At 45.3% G+C, this 15,590-nt stretch overlaps 1 long non-coding RNA gene across 1 annotated transcript; it reads right to left on the reverse strand.

The window, feature by feature from the left end:
* Positions 1-1,342: 1,342 nt before the first annotated feature.
* Positions 1,343-12,831, reverse strand: LOC136624959 (uncharacterized). The gene is made up of 3 exons (XR_010792498.1): positions 12,780-12,831; positions 11,743-11,826; positions 1,343-1,477 (listed from the first exon to the last, which is right to left on the reverse strand). It is a non-coding gene; the product is annotated as an uncharacterized lncRNA (long non-coding RNA).
* Positions 12,832-15,590: the final 2,759 nt, after the last annotated feature.

Raw genomic sequence — 15,590 nt, forward strand, 5'->3', positions numbered from 1 at the left:
AAAAACTTCTCATCACACAACAAACAAGTCCACATACAGCTAGGTGGGTGGAAAAATAAAAAAAGGTATGGCTTTTTGAAAAATGGAGATGGGGGGGGAAAAATAAATATAAAAATTGCAAAAAATAATTACATCCTTAAAGAAGTTGTCCGGTTGTAAACTACTTATGGCCTGGCCTCAGGTTAAATCGTCAACAGTAGACTGGGGGTTACCCGTGCCCCCCGCCAGTCAGCTGTTCTTTGAGCCGATGCACTACTTTGCAGAACTGATTTCTGCAGGAAGCAGAGAGCTCTGCTTTTACTCTAGTGGTCATGCTTGGTATTGCAGGTCAAGTTCCCTTTAAAAGGAATGAAAGTTTTGCCTGCAATACCAAGCTGGCCACTACAATATGAACAGAGCTGTCTGCTTCCTGCAAAAATGAGCTCAGTGCACAAGTACACTAGCCTGGCAAACAGCTGATTGGCAGGAGACCCCCGCCAATCTGCTTCTGATGGCTTATCCTAAAGGATAGGTAATCAGTAGTTTACAAGCTGATAAACTCTGAGCCACATCCTAAAGTGGTTTTCCATGACAATACTATTGATGACCTATTCTCCGGATAGGTCATCAATAGTTGATTGGCCCAGACCGGCAGCTCGGGATCCCAGCCAATCAGCTGATTAGGTTCCACTGAGGTCTGAGCAGAAGCCACTGCTCCGACTCCCTGTGTAGCGGTCGGCATTTGTAACTACAGTTGTCCCACTCATTGAAATCAATGGGAGCTGCACCTGCAAATAGAAGCTCCGGTCACTAGAGGGGTTGGAGCAGTGACTACCGCTCTGACCTCAGTGCATATCAGCGCTGTCAGCCTGCCGCTCGGTGATCAACTATTGATGACCTTTCCTGAGGATAGCTTCTTCAATAGTATTTTTGTGGAAACCCCCTCTAAAGGGTTAATACAGCATATTGGTAATATAATTCTGTTCTTTACTCTCAGAAGACATTAAGGACATTCTATCGAAATCCAAATTATGGAAAATGTAGCACTGAACAGACTCTCCACACTCACCATGTGTTGCCATCCGGATCACTCTTGCCGAAGGCGCTGTATGACCCGTCTTTGCGCTTGTATGCCATCTGTCGGGCGCTTCCTATAAGATAAGGGGTAACAGCCAAAAAGTTTTACGTATGACCAAATTATGTTTTGTACAGAGCGTCGGTCCCTACTGTACTTCCGTATGCTGCAAATATTATATGATACAGCTTGGTATACCATGGCATAGAAAGTCACAGACTCCATAGAACAATGCCACGCACTCACCACTCTGCAGAAAATCTTTGGCCTTCGCTAGCACAACAGGGTTTATTAGATTTGATTTCTGTAAATACTGGAGGATGTAGACATTCGGGGCGAATCCAGCCATGTTCTGCTCACCGCAGCCATACGACATGGCCAGGAGATCACCGATGTTACTCATGGCCGGTCCCATGATGTCGCCTGGTCAACAGAAAAGACGCAGATAAAGCAGATGGATATTTCTATATTTCACCTCAGTCCAGGTTTCTATAGAGATTTTGAACATTTAACCCCTTCCTGCTGCTTGCTTTTGGATTTTCATTTTTAACTCCCCACCTTCCAAAACCCACAACTTTTTATTTTTCTGGTGACGCAGCTACATGAGAGCTTGTATCTTGTGGAACCATTTAACCCTTCAGTGGCGGGTTTCTTACCCCCCTGTCAGACCCACCAGGGCAGGTATTTTAAATGGGCCAATCATTTAATTTCAACTAATTTTCCAATCGCGTTCCAAGAGCCATAACTTTTTCATTTTTCCATTGACATGGCCATGTGAGGGCCTGTTTTTTGTGGGACAAGTTGTACTTTTTGATGGCATCATTTTTGGGTATATATAATGTATTGCATAACTTTTGTAAAAAAAATTGTAGGGAGATTAGGGGAAAAAAAGAAATCCTGCCATTTGTTTTTTTAATTTAATTTTTACGGCATTCAGCATGCGGAATAAATAATGTGATAATGTTATTCTCTGCGTCACACGATTCCGGCGATACCAAATTTATACAGGTTTTTTATGTTTTGCTATTTTTGTACATTTGAAACATCTTTTTTCTTAAAGGTTTGCTTTTGTGTCGCCACATTCCATGAGCCGTATTCATTTTTTTTACCATTGCCAGAGCTCTAGAAGGGCTTGTTTTTTTTGTGGGATGAACTCCAGTCTTCATTTATCTAATTTTTTGGAACAAGTAAGATTTTGGTCACTTTTTATTCCATTTTTTCTAGGGGCAAGATTAACAAACTCTGTAATTCTAGCATGTTTTTTATTTTTCACTGCATTCTCTGAGCAGTATAAATAATGTATTAAAGTAATTCTACAGGCCGGTATAATTATGACAATACCAAATTGTAATTGTTTTTTTTTCTTTTTCATGACTTTTTCACACAAACAAAAAAAAAAGTAATACAAGTTTAAATCACCTCCTTTTGCCAGATGTATAATAAAAAAATCTAAATCATAAAAGAAAAATACATACTTGGTATCGCCGCATCTGTAAATGTCCGATCTATCAAAGTAGTGCATTATTAACCCTGCACGTTGAACTTAGTCCGAAAAAAAAATAAAGAACGCCAGAAATGCATTTTTTCAGTCACCCGGTCTCCCAGAAAAAAATGCAATAAAAAGTGAACAAAAAGTCGTATGTATTCCAAAATGGTACCAACGTTAACTATAGGGCGCTTCGCAAAAAATGAGCCCTTGCTCAAGTACGTCGATGGAAAAATAAAAAAGTTATTGCGCGCAGAAGATGCAGCAGAAAATAATTTAAAAAAATTAAATGTCTTTGAAAAAAAATGCAAGTGCTGCAGTAAAAAAAAAGCTATACACATTTGGTATCGTAGTAATCGTACTGACCCGTAGAATAAAGTTATCAGGTGATTTTTGTTGCAGTTTGTGCGCCGTAGAAACAAAACGCACTGAAGGATGGTGGAATGTCATTTTTCTTTCATTTTACTCCACTTAGATTTTTGTAAAAGATTTTCAGTACATTATATGGTACTTTAAATAGCACCATTGAAAAATACAACTCGTCCCACAAAAAACAAGCCCTCATACAGCGACGTTGATGGATAAATAAAGGAGTTATGATTTTTTAAACGTTGGGAGGAAAAAAAGAAATGGGGAAAGAAGAAAAAAAGGGACCGTGTCATTAAGGGGTTAAATAATGTACTAACTTCCTTCTCTGGGTCATTACGTCGCAGGGATACCACATGTGTAATTTTATTTTTAATTTTTCACAAAGTAAAGGGAGACAAGTGTTTTTAATTTTATTTATTTTATTTTTTTAAATAATTTTTTACTTTTTTTTCTTTTTTTACTTTTTTTTTGTCCCTTTAGGGGACTTTCACAGAGACCCTTCAGGACCCCCTGATGACATTCTGGGTGGGGTGGGGGGGGGTCCTATGGTGACAGCCCTTTACATGCTGCAGTCACATAGACTGCAGCATGTAAAGGGTTAACACAGCAGCGATCAGAGGTTTTCTCTGATCTCTGCTGTAAGAGCTGGTGCCTGGCTGTCCTCTGACAACCAAGCACCAGCTCTCCCTGCAACAGAGACCATCGGCTTGCTTCTGACAAGCCGATGGTCTCTATAACAACCTGTAAACAAAGCAGGACATTAGAAGCAGGAGATTGCCGGCAGATCGGCAATATCTTCCTGCTTCTCAATGTCCTGCTTTGTTCTCTGTGGGACAGTGCAGGCAGAGCACAATGTCACAGCTTGTGGCATTGTGCTCTGCAGCTCCCATAGTGATACATAGCCCGGAAATCTTCTGCGCTATATGGCTATGGGCAGTGGAGCTGGTCCTGGAAAATTTCCGGGCGTGCCACTCAAGGGGTTAATGTACCAAATAATGTAATCAAAAACTTAAAAAAAATTTCTAAGTGGGCAAAATGGAAAAAAACACCATGCACCATTTTTTTGGAGGAAAAGTGGGTGTTTTTACATGTAAACATGACATACACTTATTATTAAAAACCGATTTCTCCACTAGAAGTTGTTGGATGGAATAGAACGCTCTGTGATTGTAACATTGATATCAGTAAGTGATTACACATCAGCGCAAAAGGATCATTTATTGTGTAAAACCGACCCCTTGTAGGGAGGCTTGGATACAAGATGTAATACGGGGGGCATGGAGGCTCTAGTACCCTGTTATACCGCCTCTAGCTTGGATACAAGATGTGATACAGGCGGGCATGGAGGCTCTAGTACCCTGTTGCACTGCCTAAAGCTTGGATACAAGATGTGTTACAGGCAGGCATGGATGCATACAGGTTCAGTATGGTATCCTGCCTTATATCGCTGTACAAACAATGTAATTGAGCCTTTATCTCTCTATCCGTCTAATCAGGGCCGACTCTTGAACACTTTATGGATCAGCCCTCTTCTTTCAGTTCAATCATTTGAATTTTTGTGTCTACTCTAATAGCCTCAAGCCATTGCATTCTTTAACAACCAGGTCTTTTAGCTTCTGTTTCTGTGAGTTATAACTCAGATGTTGGATTCATCTAGATCTCCTCTGCATAGAGGTTGAACAATGCAGGTGATAAGATGCGGCCTTGGCGTATGCCTTTCCCGATTCATAACCATTCCATGTTACTGTTGGAGGTCCTGATCGCGGCCTCTTGATTCGCATGTAACGACTGTATGAGTTGCCCCAGATGTCCTGAGACTCCCATTTGTCTTAGGCGTGGCCACAGCTTGTCGTGTTCAATGTAATTGAATGGTTTTCTGTAATTGATAAAGCGTATGTACATCTCCTTCTGGTATTCCCGGGCCTTTTTCACGATCAATTGGAGCTTTGCAATTTAATTTGTTGCTTGTTTTCCTTTGTGAAAAGCAGCTCTACTGAACCTCTAGATCATGTATACACGTAAGCTGTTGCAGTTGCAGTTAGTGTCCCAGATGGTTCCATACATGTTCTATTGACGATAAATCTGGTGATCGGGCAGCCACAGTGACAATGTTGTGGAGCCATTCCTGGGACCCCCTTGTGTGTGCGGCTGAGCATTATCCTGCTGGAAGCCGCCATGAGAGGAACACATGTGGCTGCAGGATGTCCTGAACATAACGCTGAGCTGTCATTGTCCCTCGTTCCACTATTAGGGGTGACTGACTGTCGTATGTGATGGCCCCCCAGACCACGTATAGCAGAAAAGGTGGCAGCATATAGTGATGCACAAAAAAAGCTCCTTGTCTAAAGGAACATGCTTTATTGTTTCATAGTTTAAAAATTAGGCGACGTTTCAACCTGTAGAGGTCTTTTTCAAGCCAAAAAACAGATGAAACAAGGTATGGAGTCCATGTTCCGCACAGGTCGTACAGGTCGAAACGTCGCCTAATTTTTAAACTATGAAACAATAAAGCATGTTCCTTTCGACAAGGAGCTTTTTTTGTGCATCACTATATGCTGCCCCCTTTTCTGCTATACGTGTTTCCCCAAGGGGCTTATGTCCATAGCCCTGTTGGTGGCTCTGCATCTATCTAACTAGATTTTTTTCGCTACAGAGAACTAAGATTCTTCTCTACTTAAAAATACTATTTTTCTCTAATTTGCCTCCCCCCTAGTATTTCACTCTGGATGGGTAGAGTGAGTGCCGTGGTCTTTTGCTTACTACTGCGGCCCCCCAGACCACCACACCAGCAAGGGGCAGTGTGCTGCTCCACAGCAAAGGCAGGACTAACGTGCTCACTAATTCTCCAGACATAAACTTTGCCATCATCAGCGCCCAAACTAAAGCTGGATTTGTTTCTGAAGACAATTTGGTTCCACTCTTTAGCTGTCCATTTTTGTTGTTTATGACACTACTGCACACGGAGGTGACAGTGAGTGGATTTTGAAGTCAAAACGGAATGGATGCCATGAGACCAAATGGCCTTCAGCCAAGCACTTGGAAATGGCTCCAACAGACACAGGGGTGTAATTATGGCGCCCCCTGTCTCTGGATGGCAGACAACAAAACAGTTGGAGCTGCTGATGCTTGTTGGACGATCAGATAATCCTCTGTACTGGTGGTCTTTGGAGTGATCCTAGTCATCTTGTGTACATGTCCTTATGCATCCACTGGTCCCAACACTTCCTAATAGTCTGGGCAACTGGCCAAGATGGCAGGTAATTCACTGATACAACCATCTAGCTTCTTACATCCCAATAATGCGCCCCCCTCTGGTGATGGGGTGAAATCTCTTCTCTGTGTCATAGGGGCGTCTAGTGGTCAACAAGCTCTACACAAGCAGAAGAAGAGGTCACTACACACAAGGAGCCTCCGAGAGCCTCTTATAGGCCAAGGGGAGGAACCACTGTTAGGGCCTCAGGAGACTCGACCGTCCATCTAATCACCACAACTCTCATCAGTTACAGATCTGCCTGAGATGGAACTGCATGCCGAGGTCTGCACTAAATTGACAACTTCTTCTGGGGGCGGATGGTTTTGACAATGAGTACATTATTTTTATTCTGTGGGTCATTATGATTACAATGTAAAAAGTTTATATAGTTCTTTGTGCAGCACTGCCTAAGAAAATGAAAATCTCAAAAAAAAAATTCTGTTGTCATCTTCTGATCCTTATAAGGCCCCCTGCACACGGGCGGAAATTCTGCGGCAGGATTTCCTGCAGAATTCCCGCTCGTGACTGCCTGCATAGGATTGCATTAGATAACGCAATCCTAGGCATACGGTATTGATTTGTCCGCGTAAAAACACGCGAGGTAAACAAATCGCGGCATGTCCTAGTTCTGTGCGGGTCTCGCAGAATGTCAGTAGTGACGGGCCGTCTCCTCTCTTCACATGCGTTGGCTGAGCGACAGCCGACAGACAGCGCAGAGAGGAGACCCCGGGTGCGGTTAAGCCGCAGGCTGTGCAGGGGCACAGGTCCGCATCCCGGTGCGAGAATTCTCGCAGTGGGATCCGACCCGGCCGTCTGCAGGCAGGCTAACTTATTATTTTTCCATTGTAGAGGGGCTGACTTTTGTCTGAGGTCAGCTGCAGTTTTTTTCTGTACGATTCTCGGGTACATATGACTTTTAACCATTTTTTATTTAATTTTTTTCCTTAGAGACGGGGTGATCAAAAGAGTGCATTTCTGGCATTGTATATTTTCTTGCACCAAGCGGGACTAATAATGTGCCTGTTTTGATAACTTGGACTTTTATGGATGCAGCGATATTAATTTTTACATTTCTTAATTTATTTATTATCTGCAAAATGTATATATTTTTTTATTATTAATATTTTTTTCTAATATTTTTTCATGATTTATTTTATTTGTTTTTACCTTGACTTTTAGCCCTCACAGGCGACTTGAACTTAGGATCGCTTGATCGCTTATGCAATACTATGGTATTGCATTACACTATATTTTAACCCCTTAGTGACATTGCCTAATTTGGATCTAAGGATGCAACACATTGTGGGGGATTTTCATCTTTTGTTTAGAAACCATAACTTTCTTTTCCTGTTGACAAGGCCTATTGGACAAACCATCAGGGAATTTGGCCTCCAATACCACCTGTATGCTGATGACACCCAGCTATACACCTCTTCCCATGACATCTCTACACCTTTCCTCCAAAACATCACCGACTGTCTGCCCGCTGTCTCTAACACCATGTCCTCTCTCTACCTAAAACTAAACCTCTCTAAAACTGACCTACTGGTATTTCCATTAACCGACCTCATCCTGACATCTCCATCTCAGTGTGTGGCACCATAACTCCTAGACAACATGCTCGCTGCCTTGGGGTCATATTCGACTCTGATCTCTCCTTTATCCTCTATATACAATCTCTGGCCCGAACAGGTCAGCTGCACCTCAAAAACATCGCAAGAATCCACTCTTTTCTCACGGTGGACACGCTAAAAACGCTCACTGTTGCCCTCATCCACTCCCGGCTCGATTATTGGAACTCGTTGCTGATCGGCCTCCCCTGCACCAGACTCTACCCTCTCTAATCCATCCTGAATGCGGCAGCCAGGCTCATCTTCCTGTCCTGCCGCTACTCAGATGCCTCTGCCCTGTGCCGGTCACAGCACTGGCTGCCCATTAAATACAGAATTCAATTTAAACTTGCTACCTTCATCCACAAAGCCCTCCACAGCGCAGCGCCCCCCCCCCCCCCCCCTATATTGTATCCCTCATATTAATCCATCACCCTGCACGGGGTCTCCGCTCTGCTAACGAAACCAGACTGAGCGCACCTTTAACCGCTTGAGTGGCACGCTCGGAAATTTTCCGGGACGAGCTCCACTGCCGATAGTGATATAGCCCGGAAGATTTCCGGGCTATGTATCACTATGGGAGCTGCAGAGCACAATGCCACAAGCTGTGACATTGTGCTCTGCCTGCACAGACCCACAGAGAACAAAGCAAGGGCTTTGAAAAACCAGCAGAAGATATTGCCGATCTGCCGGCAATCTCCTGCTTCAAAGTTCTGCTTTGTTTACAGGTTGCCATAGAGACCATCGGCTTGTCAGAAGCAAGCCGATCGTCTCTGTGGCAGGGAGAGCTGGTGCTTGGCTGTCAGAGGACAGCTAGGTACCAGCTCTTACAGCAGAGATCAGAGGTTTTCTCTGATCTCTGCTGTGTTAAAGGAGATGTCCCGCGCCGAAACGGGTTTTTTTTTTTTTAAACCCCCCCCCCCGTTCGGCGCGAGACAACCCCGATGCAGGGGTTAAAAAACCCACCCGCACAGCGCTTACCTGAATCCCGGCGGTCCGGCGTCTTCATACTCACCTGCTGAAGATGGCCGCCGGGATCCTCTGTCTTCGTGGACCGCAGCTCTTCTGTGCGGTCCACTGCCGATTCCAGCCTCCTGATTGGCTGGAATCGGCACGTGACGGGGCGGAGCTACACGGAGCCGCTCTCTGGCACGAGCGGCTCCATAGAAGACTACAGAAGACCCGGACTGCGCAAGCGCGGCTAATTTGGCCATCGGAGGCCGAAAATTAGTCGGCACCATGGAGACGAGGACGCTAGCAACGGAGCAGGTAAGTATAAAACTTTTTATAACTTCTGTATGGCTCATAATTAATGCACAATGTATATTACAAAGTGCATTATTATGGCCATACAGAAGTGTATAACCCCACTTGCTGCCTCGGGACATCTCCTTTAACTTTTTACATGCTGCAGTCTGTGACTGCAGCATGTAAAGGGCTGTGACTGCAGCATACAAGGGGCTGTCACCATCGGACCCCCGGAATGTGATCAGGGGGTCCTGATGGGTCCCTGTGGAAGTCCCCTAAAGGGACAAAAAAAAAAGTTAAAAAAAAAAACTAAAGTAAAAAAATTATAAAAAAAAAATTATAAAAACACTTGTCTCCCTTTACTTGGTAAAAAATCAAAAATACAGTCACACATGTGGTATCCGTGTGCGTCGTAATGACCCAGAGAAGGAAGTTAATGCATTATTTAACCCCCTAATGACATGGCCCCTTTTTTCTTTTTTGGCCATTTCTTTTTTCCCTCCCCCTGTTTAAAAAAATCACAACTTGTCCCGTAAAAAACAAGCCCTTATATGGCCATGTCAATGGAAAAATGAAAAAGTTATGGCTCTTGAGACGCAGCTGCAAAATTAGTTGAAATTCAATGATTAGACCATTTTAAAAAACCTGCCCTGGTGGGCACGACAGGGTGGTAGGAAACCTGCCACTCAAGGGGTTAATACAAACCTCTCACTCCCGCCTCCAAGCCTTCTCCAGAGCAGCACCGGTCCTCTGGAACGCACTACCAAAGGCTATCCGGGCAATCCAGAACTCGCAGAACTTCAGGCGTGCTCTAAAAACGCACCTCTTCAGGGAGGCATACCGCATTCCCTAAACAAACCCCTCTGTACACCGCCTGATAACATGCTCCCTGACCTACTGACTGCAATCCCTGCTAGCCACCATCACCTGCCCCCGCAGTCATACCGATCACAATGCTAAATGTCTGACCATTGTCTGTGTATAGCATCCCTCACTCTCCACCCCGCCATACCGCCCACATCTCCAGCCCTTTACCCTCTGTATCACCCTATTACTTGTAGTATGTAAGCTCGTTGGAGCAGGACCCTCACCCCTATTGTTTTCATCAACTGATTACTATGTAACCGTGGTTCTGTGATTTTTGCATTTTTGTCTTTCTGTATCCCCCTGTCTATGTAAGCGCTGCGGAATATGTTGGCGCTATACAAATAAAGATTACTATTAGAAGGACTTGTTTTTTGCATGGCGAGCTGTAGTCTTTATTGGTACTATTTTCTTGGTACATTTAATGTATTGTATAACTTTCATTACATTTTTTGGAGGTAACGGAGAAACCTCACCTCAGTTCTGCCATTGTTTTTATTTTCTTTACAGCATTAAACATGCAGCATAAATTACATGATTTTTTTTTCCTGCGGGTTGATGCGATTATAACAATAACAAAGTTGATTTTGGCTTAGTTTTTTTTAACAACATTTGCTGTGTACAGTAAAACATGTGTTCAGTTTATTGTACATGTTGTCACTCGTGTCCTGACACCAATTGTGTTTTTTTTTTTTTAAACAAAAGAGGGGAAGTGTGCAAAAAAAATATTTTTCTTATTACATTTTTTATGTCCCTGTAGTGGACTTGAACTTGCGATGCTATGATCACTCTGATAATACACTGTACTTCTGTACTGCAATGCATTATCAGTTATTACAGTGATCACAGGCCATAGCAAAACGCGGACATCACTGACTAGTATCTGGTTGCCATGGGAACCCATAAGCCCTCTGCAATTACATGGCTGACATCACAGAGGGAGCACCCTTCCTTCTGTAAACTTTTGACATGCCACAAACAACATTAATCCCTCTGTGTAAGGTGTTAACAGTAGGGATCAATGTTATTGCCGCTCCCTGCTGTTGCAGCTGGCTCTAGCTGTGAAAGTCACAGGCTCAGCTTCTGTAAACGCACCATCCAAAGGGTGTAAGTGTACGCACATTTGCAGGGACCCTTTCCCACCCAGGAAATACATGAATGCCCTGGGACAGGAAAGGGTTAAAAGGCATTCTATTAAAAGATGCCACAGGCATGCCTTAACAGGCAAGGTCATGGCAGCTCAGGCTGCCAGGACATCTGAACAGAACCCTGTAATCTCATCGTGCAAAGGGCGTTCAGAACATTAAAATGCCAACATTTAAATATTAGCAGCCACAATTTGTGTTCTCTGATTGTGACTGTTGTTGGCGGGTGCCAGCTGTCAGAGGCAATAGACAATTGCCATGTATGGAGTGGGCCTGGCTCCCAAGCCTACTCCATACAAGGCATCCGACATGCATCGTATATGTATAGTGCACATTGGGGAGCGGTTAATGGGAAGAGTGCAGCAGCAACAGAAATATGAAGGTTGTTAGGATACGCCCTGTATACAAATTCTAATGAATATATATATATATATATATATATATATATATATATATATATATATATATATATATATATGAGAAAGGGAGAGAGTTACTTAGAGCATTCCCCCTCTGGAGGACCTAAAATACCTGTACATTACATACAGTATATTGATTTCAATGAGAACTGTGTAATGCTACATTTCTCCTGTAGGGGAGCTGCAGAGAAAAGGAATGCTCACTGCCAGGCTCCTCCACGGAATACAACTGATCACTGGGGGTCCCAGCAGCAGAGAACCCCTTTATCACTTTCCCCATTGCTCTGTACTCACCGCAAACACTGAAGAAGTTTTTAAGTGACCCCGGAACAGATGAGGGGGGGTACTCAAGCTTCACCTTCTCTGTTACAGAATTACCTGAAACAAAAAAGTTTTGTTATGTTGCTACAAATGTATCAGAGTGCTGATGATCAACAGTGCGGGTCTCAGATATTCTGTGCTAGAAACTGAAGGCAGAAGTCTGAAGCGCAAGCAGATCAGGGTCCAGGAGGAAGAGACTGCAGAGGAAGAAGAGACTTCAGAGGAAGAAGAAATTCAACAGAGTAGCTGCACAGGAAGAAGACACTGCTCAGGAAGGAACAACTGTATGCATCAACTGCACAGGGGAAAGAGACTGTCAAAGCAACTGCACAGGGGAAAGAGACTGCACAAGAAGAAGAGACTACACACCCTGACTGCACAGATGGAATAGACTGCACATAACAACTGTACTGGAAGAAGAGACTGCAACCTGTGACTGCAGAGATGGAAGAGACTGCACAGGGGAAAGAGACTGAATATAGATGAGCGAGTATACTCGCTAAAGGCAATTGCTCGAGCGAGCATTGCCTTTAGCAAGTATATCCCCCGCTCGAGACTGCAGGTTCGGGTGTCGGCAGCGGGCACGCAGCTGCGGGGGAGAGCGGGGCGGAACGGAGGGGAGATCTCTCTCTCCCTCTCTCCCCCCCAGCTCCCTCCTGCTGACAGCTGCTACTCACCGCTCCCCCGCGTCGGCACCCGAACCTGCAGTCTCGAGCGGGGGAGATACTCGCTAAAGGCAATGCTCGCTTGAGCAATTGCCTTTAGCGAGTATACTCGCTCATCTCTAAGACTGAACAAAGCAACTGCACAGGGGAAAGAGACTACACAAGAAGAAGAGACTACACACCCTGACTGCACAGATGGAATAGACTGCACATAACAACTGCACTGGAAGAAGAGACTGCAACCTGTGACTGCAGAGATGGAAGAGACTGCACGGGAGGAAAAGGCTGCACACAGTGACTGTACAGGAGGAAGAGGCATCTAAGTAGATATCTTCTGAGGATTACCATCTATGATCAGCAGAGAGTTGTGTGTCTTCTCCACTACAGTCCCCTCAGGCTGAAAGAAAAAAAGTTCAGTAAATCATCTTTAATGCTGCATTTCTGTGGTGACTAACTTGGAGAAAGTGACAACAGGAAGTGCGGCCATATTGGTTGCCACTTTTGAATGGTATTTTAGAGTCTTCTGAAGCACTATCCTTCTGTCAACCTGCTCAATGTCCACCAAAGTGATAACCTACCGAGAAGGTAGTTGATTAGTGACAACTAGAGATGAGCGAGCACCAAAATGCTCGGGTGCTCGTTACTCGAGACGAACTTTTCGCGATGCTCGAGGGTTCGTTTCGAGTAACGAACCCCATTGAAGTCAATGGGCGACCCGAGTATTTTTGTATATCGCCGATGCTCGCTAAGGTTTTCATTTGTGAAAATCTGGGCAATTCAAGAAAGTGATGGGAACGACACAGAAACGAACAGGGCAGGTGAGGGGCTACATGTTGGGCTGCATCTCAAGTTCCCAGGTCCCACTATTAAGCCACAATAGCGTCAAGAGTGCCCCCCCCCCAGCAACAATTTTTACTTCTGAAAAGCCCTCATTAGCAATGGATACCTTAGCTAAGCACCACACTACCTCCAACAAAGCACAATCACTGCCTGCATGACACTCCGCTGCCACTTCTCCTGGGTTACATGCTGCCCAACCCCCACCCCCCACCCCCGCACGAGCCAGTGTCCACAGCGCACACCAAATTGTCCCTGCACAGCCTTCAGCTGCCCTCATGCCACGCCACACTCATGTCTATTTATAAGTGCGTCTGCCAGAGGAACCGCAGGCACACACTGCAGATTGTTGGCACGGCTAGGCAGCGACCCTCTTTAAAAGGGGCGGGGCGATAGTCCACAATGCTGTACAGAAGCAATGAGAAATCCAATCCTGTGCCACCTCCATCTGGAGCTGCACACATGGGCATAGCAATGGGGAACCTATGTGCCACACACTATTCATTCTGTCAAGGTGTCTGCATGCCCCAGTCAGACCGCGTTTTTTTATAAATAGTCACAGGCAGGTACAACTCCGCAATGGGAATTCCGTGTGCACCCACAGCATGGGTGGCTCCCTGGAACCCACCCGCTGTACATAAATGTATCCCATTGCAGTGCCCTGGACAGCAGAGCTAACGTCAGATGAAATGCAGGTGGGCTTCGGCCCACACTGCATGCCCCAGTCAGACTGGGGTTCTTTCGAAGTGGACACAGATGCATTAACAACTCCCTGTGGACCCACAGCATGGGTGGCTCCCTGGAACCCACCGGCGGTACATAAAAATATCCCATTGCATTGCCCATCACAGCTGAGGTAATAATGTCATGTTTAATGCAGGTGGGCTTCGGCCCACACTGCATGCCCCAGTCAGACTGGGGTTCTTTAGAAGTGGAAACAGATGCATTTACAACTCCCTGTGGACCCACAGCATGGGTGGCTGCCAGGAAGCCACCGGCGGTACATAAAAATATCCCATTGCAGTGCCCAACACAGCTGATGTAACGTCAGCTGTAATGCAGGTGGGCTAAAAATTAATTTGATTACACTGTAGGCGAGGGCCCCAAAAATTGGTGTACCAACAGTACTAATGTACCTCAGAAAAATTGCCCATGCCCAACCAAGAGGGCAGGTGAAACCCATTAATCGCTTTGGTTAATGTGGCTTAATTGGTAACTAGGCCAGGAGGCAGCCCAGTTAAAATAAAAATTGGTTGAGGTGAAAGTTTCAACGCTTTAATGAGCATTGAAACGTATAAAAATTGTTTAGAAAAATTATATGACTGAGCCTTGTGGGCCTAAGAAAAATTGCCCGTTCGGCGTGATTATGTGAGGTTTCAGGAGGAGGAGCAGGAGGAGGAGGAGGAATATTATACACAGATTGATGAAGCGAAAAGGTCCCCGTTTTTGATGGGGATACAGAACGATGCTTCCATCCACGGGTGCAGCCTACCTATTGCTTAGGTATCGCTGCTGTCCACTGGTGGAGAAGAGAAGTCTGGGGAAATCAAGGCTTTGTTCATCTTGATGAGTGTTAGCCTGTCGGCACTGTCGGTTGACAGGCGGGTACGCTTATCTGTGATGATTCCCCCAGCCGCACTAAACACCCTCTCCGACAAGACGCTAGCCGCAGGACAAGCAAGCACCTCCAGGGCATACAGCGCGAGTTCAGGCCACGTGTCCAGCTTCGACACCCAGTAGTTGTATTCATTGAAATCTTCTTTATTAAATAGCCATGAGGAAGCAAGCAGCCACGTATCGACCCTGTGCTCGGGTCTTTATCAAGCTTGATAAAGACCCGAGCACAGGGTCGATACGTGGCTGCTTGCTTCCTCATGGCTATTTAATAAAGAAGATTTCAATGAATGCTGCCTGGTTCCTCCTTTCTACATTGCTGATCAACAGTGGACCCAGGGAGTCGGGACCCTAACTGGGCTATTGCATAGTGCCTTGCACCAGCGGTGTGGCTGAATCCTTGGAGTGCTGCTGTGTTTCTTTTTTTCACCCAGTAGTTGTAGGGGGCAGATGCGTCACGGAGGACGGTCGTGCGATCGGCTACGTACTCCCTCACCATCCTTTTACAGTGCTCCCGCCGACTCAGCCGTGACTGGGGAGCGGTGACACAGTCTTGCTGGGGAGCCATAAAGCAGTCAAGGGCCTTAAAGAGTGTTGGCCTGCCTGTGCTGTACATGCTGCCTGATCTCCGCGCCTCCCCTGCTACCTGGCCCTCGGAACTGCGCCTTCGGCCACTAGCGCTGTCGTATGGGAATTTTACCATCA

The sequence above is a fragment of the Eleutherodactylus coqui genome, chromosome 4 (genome assembly GCF_035609145.1).
Source record: "Eleutherodactylus coqui strain aEleCoq1 chromosome 4, aEleCoq1.hap1, whole genome shotgun sequence".
In the NCBI taxonomy this organism is placed as follows: domain Eukaryota; kingdom Metazoa; phylum Chordata; class Amphibia; order Anura; family Eleutherodactylidae; genus Eleutherodactylus; species Eleutherodactylus coqui.